Source organism: Hyla sarda, unplaced genomic scaffold (genome assembly GCF_029499605.1).
Source record: "Hyla sarda isolate aHylSar1 unplaced genomic scaffold, aHylSar1.hap1 scaffold_2737, whole genome shotgun sequence".
Lineage (NCBI taxonomy): Eukaryota > Metazoa > Chordata > Amphibia > Anura > Hylidae > Hyla > Hyla sarda.
Genome location: NW_026609437.1, coordinates 1 through 20,963, shown reverse-complemented (window position 1 = coordinate 20,963; position 20,963 = coordinate 1). Strand labels below are relative to the sequence as shown.

General features: G+C 46.1%; 1 long non-coding RNA gene across 1 annotated transcript in view; it reads right to left on the bottom strand.

Moving 5' to 3' along the window:
- The window catches only part of LOC130325690 (uncharacterized), a 29,090-nt gene extending 10,631 nt beyond the window's left edge, over window positions 1-18,459 (bottom strand). Inside the window, exon 1 of the long non-coding RNA XR_008870456.1 lies at window positions 18,311-18,459. This is a non-coding gene — a long non-coding RNA (uncharacterized LOC130325690). The remainder of the gene's footprint in view (window positions 1-18,310) is intronic.
- Window positions 18,460-20,963: the final 2,504 nt, after the last annotated feature.

Sequence of the window (20,963 nt, the reverse complement as noted above, 5' to 3'; positions counted from 1 at the left end):
CGCCTGCTACCCGTACAGTGAGCGTCGCCTGCTACCCGTACAGTGAGCGTCGCCTCCTATCAGTACAGTGAGCGTCGCCTCCTATCAGTACAGTGAGCGTCGCCTCCTATCAGTACAGTGAGCGTCGCCTCCTATCAGTACAGTGAGCGTCGCCTCCTATCAGTACAGTGAGCGTCGCCTCCTATCAGTACAGTGAGCGTCGCCTCCTATCAGTACAGTGAGCGTCGCCTCCTATCAGTACAGTGAGCGTCGCCTCCTATCAGTACAGTGAGCGTCGCCTCCTCAGTACAGTGAGCGTCGCCTCCTCAGTACAGTGAGCGTCGCCTCCTATCAGTACAGTGAGCGTCGCCTCCTATCAGTACAGTGAGCGTCGCCTCCTTTCAGTACAGTGAGCGTCGCCTCCTTTCAGTACAGTGAGCGTCGCCTCCTTTCAGTACAGTGAGCGTCGCCTCCTTTCAGTACAGTGAGCGTCGCCTCCTATCAGTACAGTGAGCGTCGCCTCCTATCAGTACAGTGAGCGTCGCCTCCTATCAGTACAGTGAGCGTCGCCTCCTATCAGTACAGTGAGCGTCGCCTCCTATCAGTACAGTGAGCGTCGCCTCCTATCAGTACAGTGAGCGTCGCCTCCTTTCAGTACAGTGAGCGTCGCCTCCTTTCAGTACAGTGAGCGTCGCCTCCTCAGTACAGTGAGCGTCGCCTCCTCAGTACAGTGAGCGTCGCCTCCTCAGTACAGTGAGCGTCGCCTCCTCAGTACAGTGAGCGTCGCCTCCTATCAGTACAGTGAGCGTCGCCTCCTATCAGTACAGTGAGCGTCGCCTCCTATCAGTACAGTGAGCGTCGCCTCCTATCAGTACAGGGAGCGTCGCCTCCTATCAGTACAGTGAGCGTCGCCTCCTATCAGTACAGTGAGCGTCGCCTCCTATCAGTACAGTGAGCGTCGCCTCCTATCAGTACAGTGAGCGTCGCCTCCTATCAGTACAGTGAGCGTCGCCTCCTATCAGTACAGTGAGCGTCGCCTCCTATCAGTACAGTGAGCGTCGCCTCCTATCAGTACAGTGAGCGTCGCCTCCTATCAGTACAGTGAGCGTCGCCTCCTATCAGTACAGTGAGCGTCGCCTCCTATCAGTACAGTGAGCGTCGCCTCCTATCAGTACAGTGAGCGTCGCCTCCTATCAGTACAGTGAGCGTCGCCTCCTTAGTAGTGAGCGTCGCCTCCTATCAGTACAGTGAGCGTCGCCTCCTATCAGTACAGTGAGCGTCGCCTACTAACAGTACAGTGAGCGTCGCCTACTAACAGTACAGTGAGCGTCGCCTCCTATCAGTACAGTGAGCGTCGCCTCCTATCAGTACAGTGAGCGTAAGCCTCCTATCAGTACAGTGAGCGTCAGCCTCCTATCAGTACAGTGAGCGTCGCCTCCTATCAGTACAGTGAGCGTCGCCTCCTATCAGTACAGTGAGCGTCGCCTCCTATCAGTACAGTGAGCGTCGCCTCCTATCAGTACAGTGAGCGTCGCCTCCTATCAGTACAGTGAGCGTCGCCTCCTATCAGTACAGTGAGCGTCGCCTCCTATCAGTACAGTGAGCGTCGCCTCCTATCAGTACAGTGAGCGTCGCCTCCTATCAGTACAGTGAGCGTCGCCTCCTATCAGTACAGTGAGCGTCGCCTCCTTAGTAGTGAGCGTCGCCTCCTATCAGTACAGTGAGCGTCGCCTCCTATCAGTACAGTGAGCGTCGCCTACTAACAGTACAGTGAGCGTCGCCTACTAACAGTACAGTGAGCGTCGCCTACTAACAGTACAGTGAGCGTCGCCTCCTATCAGTACAGTGAGCGTCGCCTCCTCAGTACAGTGAGCGTCGCCTCCTATCAGTACAGTGAGAGTCTCCTCCTATCGGTACAGTGAGAGTCTCCTCCTATCAGTACAGTGAGCGTCGCCTCCTCAGTACAGTGAGCGTCGCCTCCTCAGTACAGTGAGCGTCGCCTACTAACAGTGCAGTGAGCGTCGCCTCCTATCAGTACAGTGAGCGTCGCCTCCTATCAGTACAGTGAGCGTCGCCTCCTATCAGTACAGTGAGCGTCGCCTCCTATCAGTACAGTGAGCGTCGCCTCCTCAGTACAGTGAGCGTCGCCTCCTATCAGTACAGTGAGCGTCGCCTCCTATCAGTACAGTGAGCGTCGCCTCCTCAGTACAGTGAGTTTCGTCTACTATCAGTACAGTGAGAGTCTCCTCCTATCAGTACAGTGAGCGTCGCCTCCTATCAGTACAGTGAGCGTCGCCTCCTATCAGTACAGTGAGCGTCGCCTCCTATCAGTACAGTGAGCGTCGCCTCCTATCAGTACAGTGAGCGTCGCCTCCTATCAGTACAGTGAGCGTCGCCTCCTATCAGTACAGTGAGCGTCGCCTCCTATCAGTACAGTGAGCGTCGCCTCCTATCAGTACAGTGAGCGTCGCCTCCTCAGTACAGTGAGTTTCGTCTACTATCAGTACAGTGAGCGTCGCCTCCTATCAGTACAGTGAGCGTCGCCTCCTCAGTACAGTGAGCGTCGCCTCCTATCAGTACAGTGAGCGTCGCCTCCTATCAGTACAGTGAGCGTCGCCTCCTATCAGTACAGTGAGCGTCGCCTCCTCAGTACAGTGAGCGTTGCCTACTAACAGTGCAGTGAGTTTCGTCTACTATCAGTACAGTGAGCGTCGCCTCCTATCAGTACAGTGAGCGTCGCCTCCTATCAGTACAGTGAGCGTCGCCTCCTATCAGTACAGTGAGCGTCGCCTCCTATCAGTACAGTGAGCGTCGCCTCCTATCAGTACAGTGAGCGTTGCCTACTAACAGTGCAGTGAGTTTCGTCTACTATCAGTACAGTGAGCGTCTCCTATAAGTACTATGAGTGTGTTGCTATCTGTAGCTTGACACTCAATGTTAATGACAGGCAGCAGCTATCCTGCAGCTGCTGGTCATTAACCCTTTAGACGCTGTGATTAGCATTGATCGCAGGGGTTTCATGAGCTAAAATGGCTGAGGAGGGTCCCCTTACCTGCCGCCGATCCACTGATGTAACCGGGGTTGGCCGATCCCACTGTACAATGCTATAGGCCCATTATTATACAGTAAATACAATCTAATGATTACATATAAAAGAGCGATATGGGGACTTAAAAGTATAAAAAAATAAATAAGTAGTTTTTAAAATTATATAACACCCCTCCCTTAATAAAAAATTGAATTACCCTTATTTTATCATTTTACAAAAAAAAAAAACCCAACATTTTGTATCGCTGTGTGTAGAATGTTTAAACTAATAAAATCTAGAGAAAAAAAATTAGGATTAAAAACAGTGTCCTGGTCGGTTAAGGATATGAAAAAGACAGAAAAGACGAGCGGAAATATGTCCAATAGATTAAATGAGATGTCTTCTGCAGGGCCGGGCATCAGACAGAAGATAATGATAATATGTAGACTTGGGGGCTTAGAGACTCTCCGCTTCATATTAGTGTATTGTACGGATACAGTAATAGGAGGAGGATATACGCGATACGGCGTTAATCCAATGTGAAGATGGGGGTTGTAGTACAAACACTAATGTAGCCTCCGCAGCCGGGGAACTACTACTCCCATCATGGAAAGGAGTCTGTTCCATGATGGTAGTAGTAGTTGTCCCTCAGCACTGCAGGAGTCTGCTGATGTCACCTCTTCTGAGCATGCTCACAAGTAATAACGGTTTACAAACGATATTATAAACCAGGGGCAAACTGGTGACATTAAAGGCTCAGCCATTAGCCATAGACTTCAATGATAAATTTATAACATCCGTTTCTATTCCATTATTTATTTAAAAAAAGATGGAACAGGAAGCAAACGGGTGATAAAGGATTGTAAAAAAATCCCATTCACATCAATAGGATTTTGCAGCCGTTTCCAACCCGTTTAAGAATGATCAAATGGATTGATAACGGGCATTTATTAACGGAGGCAGACGGCCGTGTGAACGAGCCCTTAATCTAAACCATAAACCTGCAAATCATATTTTAGAATATCTTCCTAACAATAATAATAATCACTAAAATGCACAAGCAATGAAAAAATAAATAAATAATCCAATCGTGGTTATCTACCACCAAAAACGGAAGAAAAATCCAATTGATCAGTTATTAGCTTCTGAAGTTCAGTTGTTGTTTTCTGTCTAACTGCTTTCTGATGACTCACGTCCCGGGAGCTGTGCAGTTCCTATGGGGATATTTTCCCATCATGCACAGCTTCCGGGACGTGACATCATCATTGAGCAGTTAGACAGAAAACTTCAGAAGCTAATAACTATTGGAAGGATTAAGATTTTTTAATAGAAGTAATTTACAAATCTGTTTAACTTTCCGGAGCCAGTTGATATATATAAAAAAATGTTTTGCCTGGAATTCCCCTTTAAATATGGTCCCTGGGTCAGGGTCAGCCAATCAGAACTGGATGTGATGAATGACTGACATTCCATCACACCATTCTGAAGGTGTAACGTCACATTGAGTATATGTACTGACCTGCTGGAGGCGTGTGGGGTCATTGTAATAAATCCCAAACAGCTGTGCAGAAAATCCTGGCGTGTACTAGATAGTAAACGGAGCGATCATGTGATTGAGTCACATGACCGCTATGCTCTGCACAGGAAGCGGCTTCATCTGTGCACGTTTGGATGTCGGGCGCATGCGCAGTATACGCATATCATATGACCGGCACTTGCGTACTGCGGGGATTTAGTTAGATGTCGGGCGCATGCGCAGTGTGCTCTTATCAGACATCTGGCGTTCTGTGGAGATCCCTTAGATACCGGGCGCATGTGTATTGTGCGCATATCGGAATTCCGGCGCTTACGTGTTACGGAGCTCCACAGTTGCTATGATGACTTGCCGAACGTTACTTGGCACATGCGTGATTATTCATTATCGCATTCGCAGTGTATGCGCATCTAGCCGCACATGAAAAAATCAGTGCGCATGTGCCACGGCCGTATTGAAACTGGTCCCACACAAAGATCACAATGAATACAGGTGACTGGTCCAGCATACTAAATACAGGATCAGCATCCAAACAGGTCAAGTCAAAGGGTACATATCCTCTAATATCCATATGCAGTTTACTAGATGCCCAAAATATGCAATATATAGATTTAAAGAGACAGTACCCATTTAAAGGGATGATCCCTAGAGTCATCTAACGGAAACAATTCTTAGTTAGTAATTGGGGAGCAGAAAAGATTCTAGACAGTCCCTCTCTAGTCAGAATTCCTGAAAAAATGTAAATAGAGGGGGACAACCAGGACCCAGATTTATGCGTGGGAACATATGATCCTGTCCCAGCAAGCGATCCCCAGCATCGAGTCCATGGTACCAAATCAAAGTGCTGTGTTAAAAAGTATTATTAAATGAAGCAGGCAAATGAAAGAACCTCGTTCATACCTTGGGGGGTGCTTGATTTAAACCAATAGATCCATCGTGTTTCTTTCTGCAGAAGATGGTTATCAAAGTCTCCCCCCCCCCCCCCCACATGGTGATGGGAGAAATACTTCAAATATGGAGAATTTTAGATGTCTGGGGTCCCCATTATGTTTCTCGTGACACTGGGGTGGTAGGATTATGTTTTATATCGTTGATATGCTCACAGATCCGTCTCCGGAATTCTCTTATTGTCTTGCCAATATAGTCGGATGGACAGCTACATTGGCACAAGTATATCACACCCTTGGTGCGGCAATTTCCAAAGTCCCTGATATTTGTATCTTTCACCTGTAGAAGAACTGGTAACTGCTTTGGTCCGCATCATAAAAGGGTAAGCACGACAGCCACTACAGGGAAAATTCCCACAAATGCGTCATTCTAACCAAGACCCAGATGGAGTAGGGCGTGTGTAGTGGCTGTGGACCAAGCAATCCTGAAGGCTTCGGCCTTTTCGGTATGTGATTAATGGCCGTGAAGATATAACTTTGTCCAAGAGGGGATCCGCCTGTAAAATTGACCAGTGTTTTTGTAGAATGTCATAAATCGAAGCTGAATGGTCATCGTAGTGGGCAATAATTCTGGTGACGGGATCATTTTGTTCCCATACCCGGGGTGTCTATAACTCATCCCGGCGTTGGTTCTGCGCACATTTAAAGGCCGATGTTAAAACAGCATCAGGATATCCTCGTTGACGAAATCTTTCACGCAGTTTGTTGGCTTCTTGATAAAAGGCTCTATCCGAGGAACAATTCCTCCAGATCCGAAGATATTGAGCTTTTGGAATGCCCTTGCGTGACGCTGACAGATAGAATGAGGACCAGTGCAATAGGCTGTTAGTGGCCGTTGATTTACAATAGAGGGACGTGGACAGGAGGCCACTGTTTTCCTTCCTGACCAAAACATCTAAAAAAAGGGAGGCAGACTGCATCGATCTCATACATGAATCTGAGACCGAGATCATTACAATTGAGAAATCACATAAACAACAGAAAATCCTCTTTGGAACCGGCCCACAGAATGAAAATGTCGTCTATGTACCTGGCCCACATTAATATGTGGGAAGTCCAAACATTATCTTCTGGTGGGAAGACAATGGTGTCTTCCCACCAGCCTAGGAGGAGATGTATGGATCTCAGGATCGCATAGGTGGGGGCACAAGGGCTCCCCATGGTGGTTCCCCTGAGCTGGTGGTAGACTTTTCTATCAAAGGTAAAGATGTTATGAGTTAGAATATAGCTAACTAATTTGATGACAAATTCGTTGTGAGACGAAAATAAGTTACCCCTGGATGATAGAAAGAACTGTACAGCGGCGAGGCCCTTATCATGCAAGATTAAACTGTAAAGGGCTTCAACGTCGATGCTAACTAATAGCACCGACTCATCTACCTGGATGTTCTCGATGCGTTTTAGGAAGTCCATCGTGTCTCGAACATATGAGGGCAAAGCGATGACAAAGCTCCTCAAAATCCTGACCACATAGACCCCATTGGCTTCAGTTAACCCCTTAAGGACGCAGCCCTTTTTCACCTTAAGGACTGAGCCCTTTTTCGCAATTCTGACCACCGTCGCTTTACGAATTAATAACGCGAAAACGCTTTTACCGAATATTCTGATTCCGAGATTGTTTTTTCGTGACATATTCTACTTTATTTTGGTGGTAAATTTTCGGCGTTACTTGCATCCTTTTTTGGTGAAAAATCCCAAAATGTCATGAAAATTTGCATTTTTCTAACTTTGAAGCTCTCTACTTGTAAGAAAAATGGAAATTCACAATACATTTTATTTTTATTCACAAATACAATATGTCTACTTTATGTTGGCATCATAAAATGGACATATTTTTGCTTTTTGAAAAAATTAGAGGGCTTCAAAAGTAGAGCAGCAATTTTCAAAAAATTCATGAAAATTGCTAAATCTGAAGGGACAGATGTTACAGAACTACAAATCCCAGCATGCCTGGGCAGTCCAGGCATGCTGAGAGTTGTAGTTTGGCAACATCTGGAGGGCGGGTGATCGGGTCACCAGAGACCCGATCAGCCCGGAATAGTAGAAAATAGTAGATTTTCTGCGATCGCCGACATTGGGGGGTCTCAGGACCCCTTTGGGCGATGTGTCGGGGTGCCTGCTGAATGATTTAGGCAGGCATTCCGGTCCGGTCCCCAACTGGCTAGCAGCGGGGACCGGAATTCCCACGGGCGTATGCATACGCCCCACGTCCTTAAGGACTCGGGATGCAGGGCGCCCGGCATCCTGAACAGGTTAAAGATCCATTGCCCGAAACTATGGGGCATCCTTTTAAAGGGGTAACCCCTTTATGCATCTTAGGGAGATAATAAAACGTTGGTAACTGAGGATGTTTGGGATAGAGATACCCAAATTCTTTGTCATCAGACAGTTATTCTTAGCTTCAATCAGCAGATTTCTGAGTTCTCACAGAAAACAAGATGATGGAACCGTGGTGATTTCGTTCTGTGGGCCGGTTCTAAAGAGGATTTTCTGTTTATGTGATTTCTCAATTGCAATGATCTCGGTCTCACATTCATGTATGAGATCGATGCAGTCTGCCTCCCTTTTTTTAGATGTTTTGGTCAGGAAGGAAAACAGTGGCCTCCTGTCCACGTCCCTCTATTGTAAAACAACGGCCACTAACAGCCTATTGCACTGGTCCTCATTCCATCTGTCAGCGTCACGCAAGGGCATTCCAAAAGCTCAATATCTTCGGATCCGGAGGAATTGTTCCTCGGATAGAGCCTTTTATCAAGAAGCCAACAAACTGCGTGAAAGATTTCGTCAACGAGGATATCCTGATGCTGTTTTAACATCGGCCTTTAAATATGCGCAGAACCAACGCCGGGATGAGTTATAGACACCCCGGGTATGGGAACAAAATGATCCCGTCACCAGAATTATTGCCCACTACGATGACCATTCAGCTTCGATTTATGACATTCTACAAAAACACTGGTCAATTTTACAGGCGGATCCCCTCTTGGACAAAGTTATATCTTCACGGCCATTAATCACATACCGAAAAGGCCGAAGCCTTCAGGATTGCTTGGTCCACAGCCACTACACACGCCCTACTCCATCTGGGTCTTGGTTAGAATGACGCATTTGTGGGAATTTTCCCTGTAGTGGCTGTCGTGCTTACCCTTTTATGATGCGGACCAAAGCAGTTACCAGTTCTTCTACAGGTGAAAGATACAATATCAGGGACTTTGGAAATTGCCGCACCAAGGGTGTGATATACTTGTGCCAATGTACCTGTCCATCCGACTATATTGGCAAGACAATAAGAGAATTCCGGAGACGGATCTGTGAGCATATCAACGATATAAAACATAATCCTACCACCCCAGTGTCACGAGAAACATAATGGGGACCCCAGACATCTAAAATTCTCCATATTGGAAGTATTTCTCCCATCACCATGTGGGGGGGGGGGGGGAGACTTTGATAACAATCTTCTGCAGAAAGAAACACGATGGATCTATCGGTTTAAATCAAGCACCCCCCAAGGTATGAACGAGGTTCTTTCATTTGCCTGCTTCATTTAATAATACTTTTTAACACAGCACTTTGATTTGGTACCATGGACTCGATGCTGGGGATCGCTTGCTGGGACAGGATCATATGTTCCCACGCATAAATCTGGGTCCTGGTTGTCCCCCTCTATTTACATTTTTTCAGGAATTCTGACTAGAGAGGGACTGTCTAGAATCTTTTCTGCTCCCCAATTACTAACTAAGAATTGTTTCCGTTAGATGACTCTAGGGATCATCCCTTTAAATGGGTACTGTCTCTTTAAATCTATATATTGCATATTTTGGGCATCTAGTAAACTGCATATGGATATTAGAGGATATGTACCCTTTGACTTGACCTGTTTGGATGCTGATCCTGTATTTAGTATGCTGGACCAGTCACCTGTATTCATTGTGATCTTTGTGTGGGACCAGTTTCAATACGGCCGTGGCACATGCGCACTGATTTTTTCATGTGCGGCTAGATGCGCATACACTGCGAATGTGATAATGAATAATCACGCATGTGCCAAGTAACGTTCGGCAAGTCATCATAGCAACTGTGGAGCTCCGTAACACGTAAGCGCCGGAATTCCGATATGCGCACAATACACATGCGCCCGGTATCTAAGGGATCTCCACAGAACGCCAGATGTCTGATAAGAGCACACTGCGCATGCGCCCGACATCTAACTAAATCCCCGCAGTACGGAAGTGCCGGTCATATGATATGCGTATACTGCGCATGCGCCCGACATCCAAACGTGCACAGATGAAGCCGCTTCCTGTGCAGAGCATAGCGGTCATGTGACTCAATCACATGATCGCTCCGTTTACTATCTAGTACACGCCAGGATTTTCTGCACAGCTGTTTGGGATTTATTACAATGACCCCACACGCCTCCAGCAGGTCAGTACATATACTCAATGTGACGTTACACCTTCAGAATGGTGTGATGGAATGTCAGTCATTCATCACATCCAGTTCTGATTGGCTGACCCTGACCCAGGGACCATATTTAAAGGGGAATTCCAGGCAAAACATTTTTTTATATATATCAACTGGCTCCGGAAAGTTAAACAGATTTGTAAATTACTTCTATTAAAAAATCTTAATCCTTCCAATAGTTATTAGCGTCTGAAGTTTTCTGTCTAACTGCTCAATGATGATGTCACGTCCCGGGAGCTGTGCATGATGGGAAAATATCCCCATAGGAACTGCACAGCTTCCGGGACGTGAGTCATCAAAGAGCAGTTAGACAGAAAACAACAACTGAACTTCAGAAGCTAATAACTATTGGAAGGATAAAGATTTTTTAATCAAAGTAATTTACAAATCTGTTTAACTTTCTGAAGCCAGTTGATATATAAAAAAAAGTTTTGGCCTGGAATACCCCTTTAAGGGGAGCAGGTTCTCACTGCAGACATGGCGACAATACCACCAGATAGCATCATCTCTATCTCCACCAGCCATCACTTGCAGCAACCAGATGCCATCATTTGCCCCCCATCATCCGCTGATGATTGGGGCAGGAAACGCGTTGGGACACTTCTAGACATTAGTCAAATTTCATTTGAGTCCAGATGAGTATCTTTAACTCTTTCTGTACAAATGCCTATATATTCAATATTGTAATGGGTTGTATACTGAAGAGTCTTTGCACTTCATGCACGTACCATAATCTTCTGCTACTTTGTAGCATTGTCTTGGGCAGGTTGCTATTGGATAGGCCCGTAAGGAATAATATATTTTTTGCCATCTTTCATTCCCAGCTGTGGCGGTTTTCCTGTTTATTCTTTTTTAAGACTATATGTGTTTTTTGTCATCATACACACATTAAAGATAGATTGATGCATGAATGATTCCCATAATCTAGCCAGCAGTGTACACCATTCAGTATTGCTCAATATCTGGAGAGTACTTTGAATATAAATGATCTTAATCTTATATTAGTCCATCTCTGCTCCCCTAGACACCCCCTAGGCCGCCACTGTCTCCATTGATAACTGACAATAGGTCCGCCTTCCCTTCTCCTATCAAGTTAGGCCGTAGCATATAGTGAGACAGTGAGCCTCCCAATTGTGTGTTAGTCAGGACCAGCATAGTAGAGGTAGGTTCCAGAGCGCGGCCGCACACTCCACCTAGGCATAGACCTCAAGGGACCATTAGATAAGGGATAGTAGGTAGTGGCCACACATCCATAGGCCGATACTTTCCTAGGGTCCCCCCCGTATCGTCCCTTTAGTCGATGGCTATATCTGGACTATTTGTATGTAAGTCTCCATAACATTGGCGCATATACTTTTTATGCACGTTATATCCTATTAGTGCTAAGATCAATTGGATTTTTCTTCTTTTTGGTGGTAGATAACCACGATTGGATGTAATATAAAATTATATTTTAGTGTTTTTACTGTGATCTATTTTTCGTTTACACTAAACCACATATCATTTAGTCTGTGAGAACATATCTTCCCAATAATTTTATTATATTTCAAGTTACTTCACTACTTCCTAGAACTCTTATCTGGTAAATATTCGGCCCAGATATGGTGAATTGCTTTGAGAGAGGGGCGGTAGCATCTCCACCCCCTGCACGTCAAGGCTGCACATAAGGGGTTGTGGGCGGGGGCATATAACGCCCTGCCTCCTATCGGTGGGGTGTTTGTGACATTTTGCGGACGTCACATGGTTTCTGGCAGGGAGCAGCTGGAGTTTGAATCTCCCGCTACTGTGGTAGCTCAGGTGGCCGCTCAGATTATCGGAGCCTCGCGGTTTTTCAAGTCCAGGTCAGGTGGCGCAGTCTTGGCATCCGGCCCACCACTAGCATGGTAAGGTATCGGGGGTTGTAGCGCTGCAGAACGGTTTCGGCAGCCAGCAGGATGTTTAAGGTGGGGGTAAGCAATGTATATTACACCGAATCCCCTCCATTGGTCGGCTGGGCCCCTATGTGCACCACATGGTTCTTACACATGTGGCTTATATGTGTTACTGCATGTTCCGGTTATAGGCCGGCATGTGTGCCTGTTACGATGCGGGTTTCAGGGCTGTGTGTCCACAGCTGTCCCCTGCTCTGTAAGTGAACAGGAAGCGGAGCCTCCGCTAATTACTACGGGGGGAGGGGGAGCCGTTAGATGAGAGATAGCCAGGAATCGGCAATCGGCTGCCAAAGGTCATCAACGACACAGGACATCTGGGGTGGACCTGCTCACGGGATGTACAATGGTGCAGGCATGTTTCTTTAAATATTTTCAAACACGTAGTCTCAGTGCTGATTCTGGGAAGATGGCGGTTAATTTTTCTGTGGGTATTCAAACCGCTGTTTAGTTCCAGTGTTGTAGGCCATTTCATTCCGCTAACATTGTAGTCGGGATATTACACTGGGCATCTATGAATTGCATGTATACAATTCACAAAAAAAAAAACCACAATCCATTACGCTCGAGCCGTTTAAGATTTACACCGTCCACGCGCTATTTATACCGTCCACAGGCTCACGCCATTTATACCGTCCACAGGCTCACGCCATTTATACCGTCCACAGGCTCACGCCATTTATACCGTCCACAGGCTCACGCCATTTATACCGTCCACACGCTCACGCCATTTATACAGTCCACACGCTCACGCCATTTATACAGTCCACACGCTCACAGCATTTATACAGTCCACACGCTCACAGCATTTATACCGTCCACAGGCTCACGCCATTTATACCGTCCACAGGCTCACGCCATTTATACAGTCCACACGCTCACAGCATTTATACCGTCCACAGGCTCACGCCATTTATACTGTCCATACGCTCACAGCATTTATACAGTCCACACGCTCACAGCATTTATACCGTCCACAGGCTCACAGCATTTATACCGTCCACAGGCTCACAGCATTTATACCGTCCACAGGCTCACGCCATTTATACCGTCCACAGGCTCACGCCATTTATACAGTCCACACGCTCACAGCATTTATACCGTCCACAGGCTCACGCCATTTATACTGTCCATACGCTCACAGCATTTATACAGTCCACACGCTCACAGCATTTATACCGTCCACAGGCTCACAGCATTTATACCGTCCACAGGCTCACAGCATTTATACCGTCCACAGGCTCACGCCATTTATACCGTCCACACGCTCACAGCATTTATACCGTCCACAGGCTCACGCCATTTATACCGTCCACACGCTCACAGCATTTATACCGTCCACAGGCTCACGCCATTTATACTGTTCATACGCTCACAGCATTTATACTGTCCATTCGCTCACAGCATTTATACTGTCCATTCGCTCTCAGCATTTATACTGTTCATACTCTCATGGCTTTATAAATGCTGTGAACATATGGACAGTTTACAAAGCCATGAGAGTATGAACAGTATAAATGCTGTGAGCGTATGGAAAGCCATGAGTGTATGAACAGTATAAATGCTGAGAGCGAATGGACAGTATAAATGCTGTGAGCGTATGGAAAGCCATGAGTATGGACAGTATAAATGCTGTGAGCGTATGAACAGTATAAATGCTGAGAGCGTATGGAAAGCCATGAGTGTATGAACAGTATAAATGCTGTGAGCGTATGAACAGTATAAATGCTGTGAGCGTATGGAAAGCCATGAGAGTATGGACAGTATAAATGCTGTGAACATATGGACAGTTTACACTGTCCATACTCTCATGGCTTTCCATACGCTCACAGCATTTATACTGTCCATACTCTCATGGCTTTCCATACGCTCACAGCATTTATACTGTTCATTCGCTCTCAGCATTTATACTGTTCATACACTCATGGCTTTCCATACGCTCTCAGCATTTATACTGTTCATACGCTCACAGCATTTATACTGTCCATACTCATGGCTTTCCATACGCTCACAGCATTTATACTGTCCATTCGCTCTCAGCATTTATACTGTTCATACACTCATGGCTTTCCATTCGCTCTCAGCATTTATACTGTTCATACACTCATGGCTTTCCATATGCTCTCAGCATTTATACTGTTCATACACTCATGGCTTTCCATATGCCCTCAGCATTTATACTGTTCATACACTCATGGCTTTCCATACGCTCTCAGCATTTATACTGTCCATACGCTCTCATCATTTATACTGTCCATACACTCATGGCTTTGTAAACTGTCCATATGTTCACAGCATTTATACTGTCCATACTCATGGCTTTCCATACGCTCACAGCATTTATACTGTCCATTCGCTCTCAGCATTTATACTGTTCATACACTCATGGCTTTCCATACGCTCTCATCATTTATACTGTTCATACACTCATGGCTTTCCATACACTCTCAGCATTTATACTGTCCATACACTCATGGCTTTCTTTCACTCATAGCTTTGTATACTGTTCATACGCTCACAACATTTCACTCGGTTCTCACGCTCATTGCTTCATACCGTTCTCACGCTCATGGCATTCATACTGTCCATACGCGCACGGCATTTATACTGTCCATATGCTCATTGCTTTCTTTCTCTCATGGCTTTGTATACTGTCCATACGCTCACAGCATTTATACCGTTCATACACTCATGGCTTTCCATACGCTCTCCTCATTTATACTGTTCATATGCTCATAGCTTTGTATACTGTTCATATACTCACAACATTTCACTCGGTTCACACACTCATTGCTTCATACCGTTCTCACAGTCATGGCATTCATACTGTGTATACGCTCTTGGCTTTTTACTGTACACACACTCATAACATTCAGACTATTCATATGCTCGACGTTTAAACTGTCCGTACGCTCAAGGCATTTATGCTGTTCAGACGCTTATCCCATTTACACTGTTCATATGACGTGGCGTTTTACACTGGGCATTTGCTGTGGCTTTTACACTGTTCATGGGCTCTCGCGGTTGTTATTAATTATCCTATATCTATCCTATACATCTATACTGTTTATATGTTCAGGACATCTACACAGTTCATGCTGTTCATACATGGCATTTACACTGTTCTTACATTCATGACATTTCATGTATATGCTTGTGGCACATACACTGGGTGGGCGCACATAGTATTCATGCTGTTCTACGCTCATGCCACTGGTATTGCTCGCTTGTTCATGGCATCTATGCTGTGCTCACACTCAGGGCGTTTGTGCATGGCATTTACAGTCTGTATGTCATGGCTATGCATTGTTGGGTGCTCATGGTATTCATTCGCTCATGGAACATATACTGTCATGATTGTGGCATTCATGCTGGTCATAAGCCATAGCAGTTATACTGTTTTAAGCTCGTGCCAGTTATACGCTGCATACACTCATGGCATTCATACAGCCCATACGCTCATGGTATTCATACTGATCGCATGCTCATAATATTCATACTGTTCACACATCCACGGGTTTGCTGTTATATGCACATGGCATTTTGCACCATTCATGATCACAACACACATACTGGTCATACGCTCACGGCGTTGATACTGTTGCAAACACCCATGGCTGTAATACTGTTCATAAGCTCATGGGATCTATAGTGGTCACACATTCATCGTATTTACATGTGTTCATGGCATCATCACTGCGTTTATTAAGCATACCGTTTCACACGCTATTCGCATTCCCACGATCATTTGCTCATGGCTTGCACACGGTTCATACACACAGTTAAACTGTCCATATGCAATGGCTTTTATTTTGATCATACGCTAATGGTATTTAGACCAATCATCTGTTCAAGGCATTTACACGGGCCACATGCTCTTGGCATTGACATTACGTCTCTGCCATTCATACTGTTCATACGCTCTTAGCATCCATACAGTTCTGTTCATTCCTCCTTCGCTGTTACTGTGTCATATGCTCATGGTTTTAATGGTCACAAGCCAAACATAGCATTCCATGGTATGCATGGCTTTGCTGATCATGCAAGCTCGTTGTTCATACATCCATTGCTTTTATGCCACACATGCACTCTTGACGCAGGACTGGTTGTGTGTGTGTAGTGCTTTGTTTCTCTGTGTTCCATGCACCCCGGGCATTCGGGTTGTTTGGAAGCGCATAGAATCGGTGCCATGTGAAGGTGCATGGCATTGGCGAGCTGGTGGTGTTGTGTATATGCTCATAGTATTTACTGCACATGGTGAGTGCTTCTATGCCGTGCATGCAGTTATAGTACACACACGCACATACCATCATATGGCTCATACGCTTGTAACTACACTGTGCCCACGCTTGGGGCTTATGTTATAGTTTTCCCATGATTGGCAAGGTTACGTCACACGGACATCGGTCGACTGTTTCCTGTCACGCCTGGCACGTCTGCAGGGGGAGGCACCATGCTGGTTCTTGTTACTGACACACCTTCAGAGCAATAACATAATGACACATAGGTGGTTGTTCACTTTTTATGCCTGCCACGTCTGCAGGGGGAGGCACCACGCAGGTTATTGTTACTGACATGCCATAGGAGAAACAACATGACACACAGGTGGTTGTTTACCCGTTATACCTGCCCCGTTCTGCAGGGGGAGGCACCACACAGGTTATTGTTACTGACACATCTTCAGAGCAATAACATTACGGCACACAGGTGGTTGTTTACCGGTTATGCCTGCCACGTCTGCAGGGGGAGTGACCATGCAGGTTATTGTTACTGACACAACTTCAGAGCAATAACATTACGACACATAGGTGGTTGTTTATCTGTTATGCCTGCCACATCTGCAGGGGGAGGTTCCACGTAGGTTATTGCTACTGTCACGTTTTCAAAGCAACAACATTGCAATACATAGGAGGTTGTTTACGGGTATGCATGCCACATCTGCAGGGGAGGTACCACGCTGCTAATTGTTACTGACACGTTTTCAGAGCAAAAACATTACGACACATAGGTGGTTCTTTACCTGTTATGCCTGCCACGTCTGCAGGGGAAGGTACCACGTAGGTTATTGTTACCGACACGTTTTCAGAGCAATAACGTTACGACAGGTGGTTGTTCACCTGAAATACCTGCTACGACTGCAGGGGGGGGGGGGGAGGGGGGGGGGCTGTCACCACACAGGTTATTGTTACTGACACGTCTTCAGAGCAATAACATTTCGATATAGTTGGTTGTTTACCCGTTATACCTGCCATGTCTGCAGGGTATGGCTCACGCAGGTCTGCATTACTGACAGTCTCAAAGCAATAGACCACGGCATAGGCGGTCGGATATTCTGGATGCCTACCATATTGGCAAGAGGAGGCAGCACAGGTTCTGGTCACTGACACTTTTAGAACAAGCGCAACTCATCAGGTACATAGGGTCTGCATTTATGCCAACACGTCTGCCGGTTGATATACCACACAGGTTTGTCATCGACATGTTCCAGCTAGAGTCCGTCACACGGTCAATGGCCCTATTAGCGCCTGTTTCATCGGCATTACCATATGCACAATGGTCCAGCTTGAGGGCACGATGGCTCAGGCATGGAGCGGTAATGTCTGCAGGTGCATTGGGTAGACAAATTACAGACATGATGGAAATAAAAGGGTGGGTCACTCGCAGTGGGACACCACTCATGAGGCTAGTGGAGCTAGGAATGGGGCATTAGGTTTGGTATTCATGTAAGGTGTTCGGATATTGTTTGATCTACAGGCAAGGCTGTTACCGCCAAGGTCAGTCGGGTGGTGATGGTCGTGCCGCTCTTGCTAACAGTTTCTATTTTGCCACTTATTAGCAGGAATATGATGAGATTCATTAGGCCTGACAGGTCATAGGGTTTCACTCTCGCACTGATATTAGGCAGCATGCCACAAGCAGATATCGGCTTGGGTTTAGCCTGACCCTGCTCAAGTGCCAACTCTGGTTTCAGTTGAGAGTTGGCAGGACTACCACAACTCTTCAGTTTCAGGCATCGATTCCTAGGCCAGTCAGTTCGGTTTCACCTAATTTCTGTCAATATCAGAACTATATCTTGGGGTTTGTGCTAGGGTAGGGGCATCGGTTCATGATTACAACATTTAATTCCCTACCAGATTGACATTTTGCCCTCTAAAGGCGTGGCCTCCGTCGCGGTCATTGGGCACAATTCAGACAGATATGTTTAAATGTGTTAAATAACAAGTACATATGTAGCCACGATCACAAATATATTTTTGGCAATTCACCAGTCATAATATTTATAAATTTTGTTGACCATAATTAATAATGGATTTATGATATTATTGTTATTCTGGACTTAGGAAGATATTTCCTACATATTAGGCCAGGTGTCGAAGAAATCCCCGGAGAGCGCAACCCCCCCGAGATCAGCGGTGTGCAGACCTACCTGGTAAAAGCTGCTGCCTCGGCATTCACCCCGGATCTCTACATGCTTGAAACTGCGCAAGAGAAATAACAAACTTATTACATATCCAAGGAGGACGGGGAGGACACGGCACCCCTCAACTCATCAGTCACACACGGAGTAATAATCAGGCTCTCACCGCCATCCATCAAGATTTCTACTACTTGTCAGTGAATGGAAAGAATCATTTACATCCTGTACTACTACTGAGGAAGACCCCCAACATCCCATCACTGAGTACAACTACTACTACTGAGGAAGACCCCCATCATCCATTCACTGAGTACAACAACTACTACTACTGAGGAAGACCCCCATCATCCCATCACTGAGTACAACTACTACTGAGGAAGACCCCCATCATCCCATCACTGAGTACAACTACTACTACTGAGGAAGACCCCCATCATCCATTCACTGAGTACAACAACTACTACTACTGAGGAAGACCCCCATCATCCCATCACTGAGTACAACTACTACTACTGAGGAAGACCCCCATCATCCATTCACTGAGTACAACAACTACTACTACTGAGGAAGACCCCCATCATCCCATCACTGAGTACAACTACTACTGAGGAAGACCCCCATCATCCCATCACTGAGTACAACAACTACTACTGAGGAAGACCCCCATCATCCCATCACTGAGTACAACAACTACTACTGAGGAAGACCCCCATCATCCCATCACTGAGTACAACAACTACTACTGAGGAAGACCCCCATCATCCCATCACTGAGTACAACAACTACTACTGAGGAAGACCCCCATCATCCCATCACTGAGTACAACAACTACTACTGAGGAAGACCCCCATCATCCCATCACTGAGTACAACAACTACTACTGTGGAAGACCCCCATCATCCCATCACTGAGTACAACAACTACTACTGAGGAAGACCCCCATCATCCCATCACTGAGTACAACAACTACTACTGAGGAAGACCCCCATCATCCCACTACTGAGTACAACAACTACTACTGAGGAAGACCCCCATCATCCCATCACTGAGTACAACAACTACTACTGAGGAAGACCCCCATCATCCCATCACTGAGTACAACAACTACTACTACTACTACTACTACTACTACTGAGGAAGACCCCCATCATCCCATCACTGAGTACAACAACTACTACTGAGGAAGACCCCCATCATCCCATCACTGAGTACAACAACTACTACTGAGGAAGACCCCCATCATCCCATCACTGAGTAACAACTACTACTACTGAGGAAGACCCCCATCATCCCATCACTGAGTACAACTACTACTACTACTACTGAGGAAGACCCCCATCATCCCATCACTGAGTACAACAACTACTACTACTATACTACTGAGGAAGACCCCCATCATCCCATCACTGAGTACAACAACTACTACTGAGGAAGACCCCCATCATCCCATCACTGAGTACAACAACTACTACTGAGGAAGACCCCCATCATCCCATCACTGAGTACAACTACTACTACTGAGGAAGACCCCCATCATCCCATCACTGAGTACAACTACTACTACTACTGAGGAAGACCCCCATCATCCCATCACTGAGTACAACAACTACTACTACTACTACTACTGAGGAAGACCCCCCATCATCCCATCACTGAGTACAACAACTACTACTGAGGAAGACCCCCATCATCCCATCACTGAGTACAACAACTACTACTGAGGAAGACCCCCATCATCCCATCACTGAGTACAACTACTACTACTGAGGAAGACCCCCATCATCCAATCACTGAGTACACAACAACTACTACTACTACTACTGAGGAAGACCCCCATCATCCCATCACTGAGTACAACAACTACTACTGAGGAAGACCCCCATCATCCCATCACTGAGTACAACAACTACTACTGAGGAAGACCCCCATCATCCCATCACTGAGTACAACAACTACTACTGAGGAAGACCCCCATCATCCCATCACTGAGTACAACAACTACTACTGAGGAAGACCCCCATCATCCCATCACTGAGTACAACAACTACTACTGAGGAAGACCCCCATCATCCCATCACTGAGTACAACTACTACTACTGAGGGAAGACCCCCATCATCCCATCACTGAGTACAACTACTACTACTACTACTGAGGAAGACCCCCATCATCCCATCACTGAGTACAACAACTACTACTACTACTACTACTGAGGAAGACCCCCATCATCCCATCACTGAGTACAACAACTACTACTGAGGAAGACCCCCATCATCCCATCACTGAGTACAACAACTACTACTGAGGAAGACCCCCATCATCCCATCACTGAGTACAACTACTACTACTGAGGAAGACCCCCATCATCCCATCACTGAGTACAACTACTACTACTGAGGAAGACCCCCATCATCCCATCACTGAGTACAACTACTACTAACTACTGAGGAAGACCCCCCATCATCCCATCACTGAGTACAACTACTACTACTACTACTACTGAGGAAGACCCCCATCATCCCATCACTGAGTACAACAACTACTACTGAGGAAGACCCCCATCATCCCATCACTGAGTACAACAACTACTACTGAGGAAGACCCCCATCATCCATCACTGAGTACAACTACTACTACTGAGGAAGACCCCCATCATCCAATCAC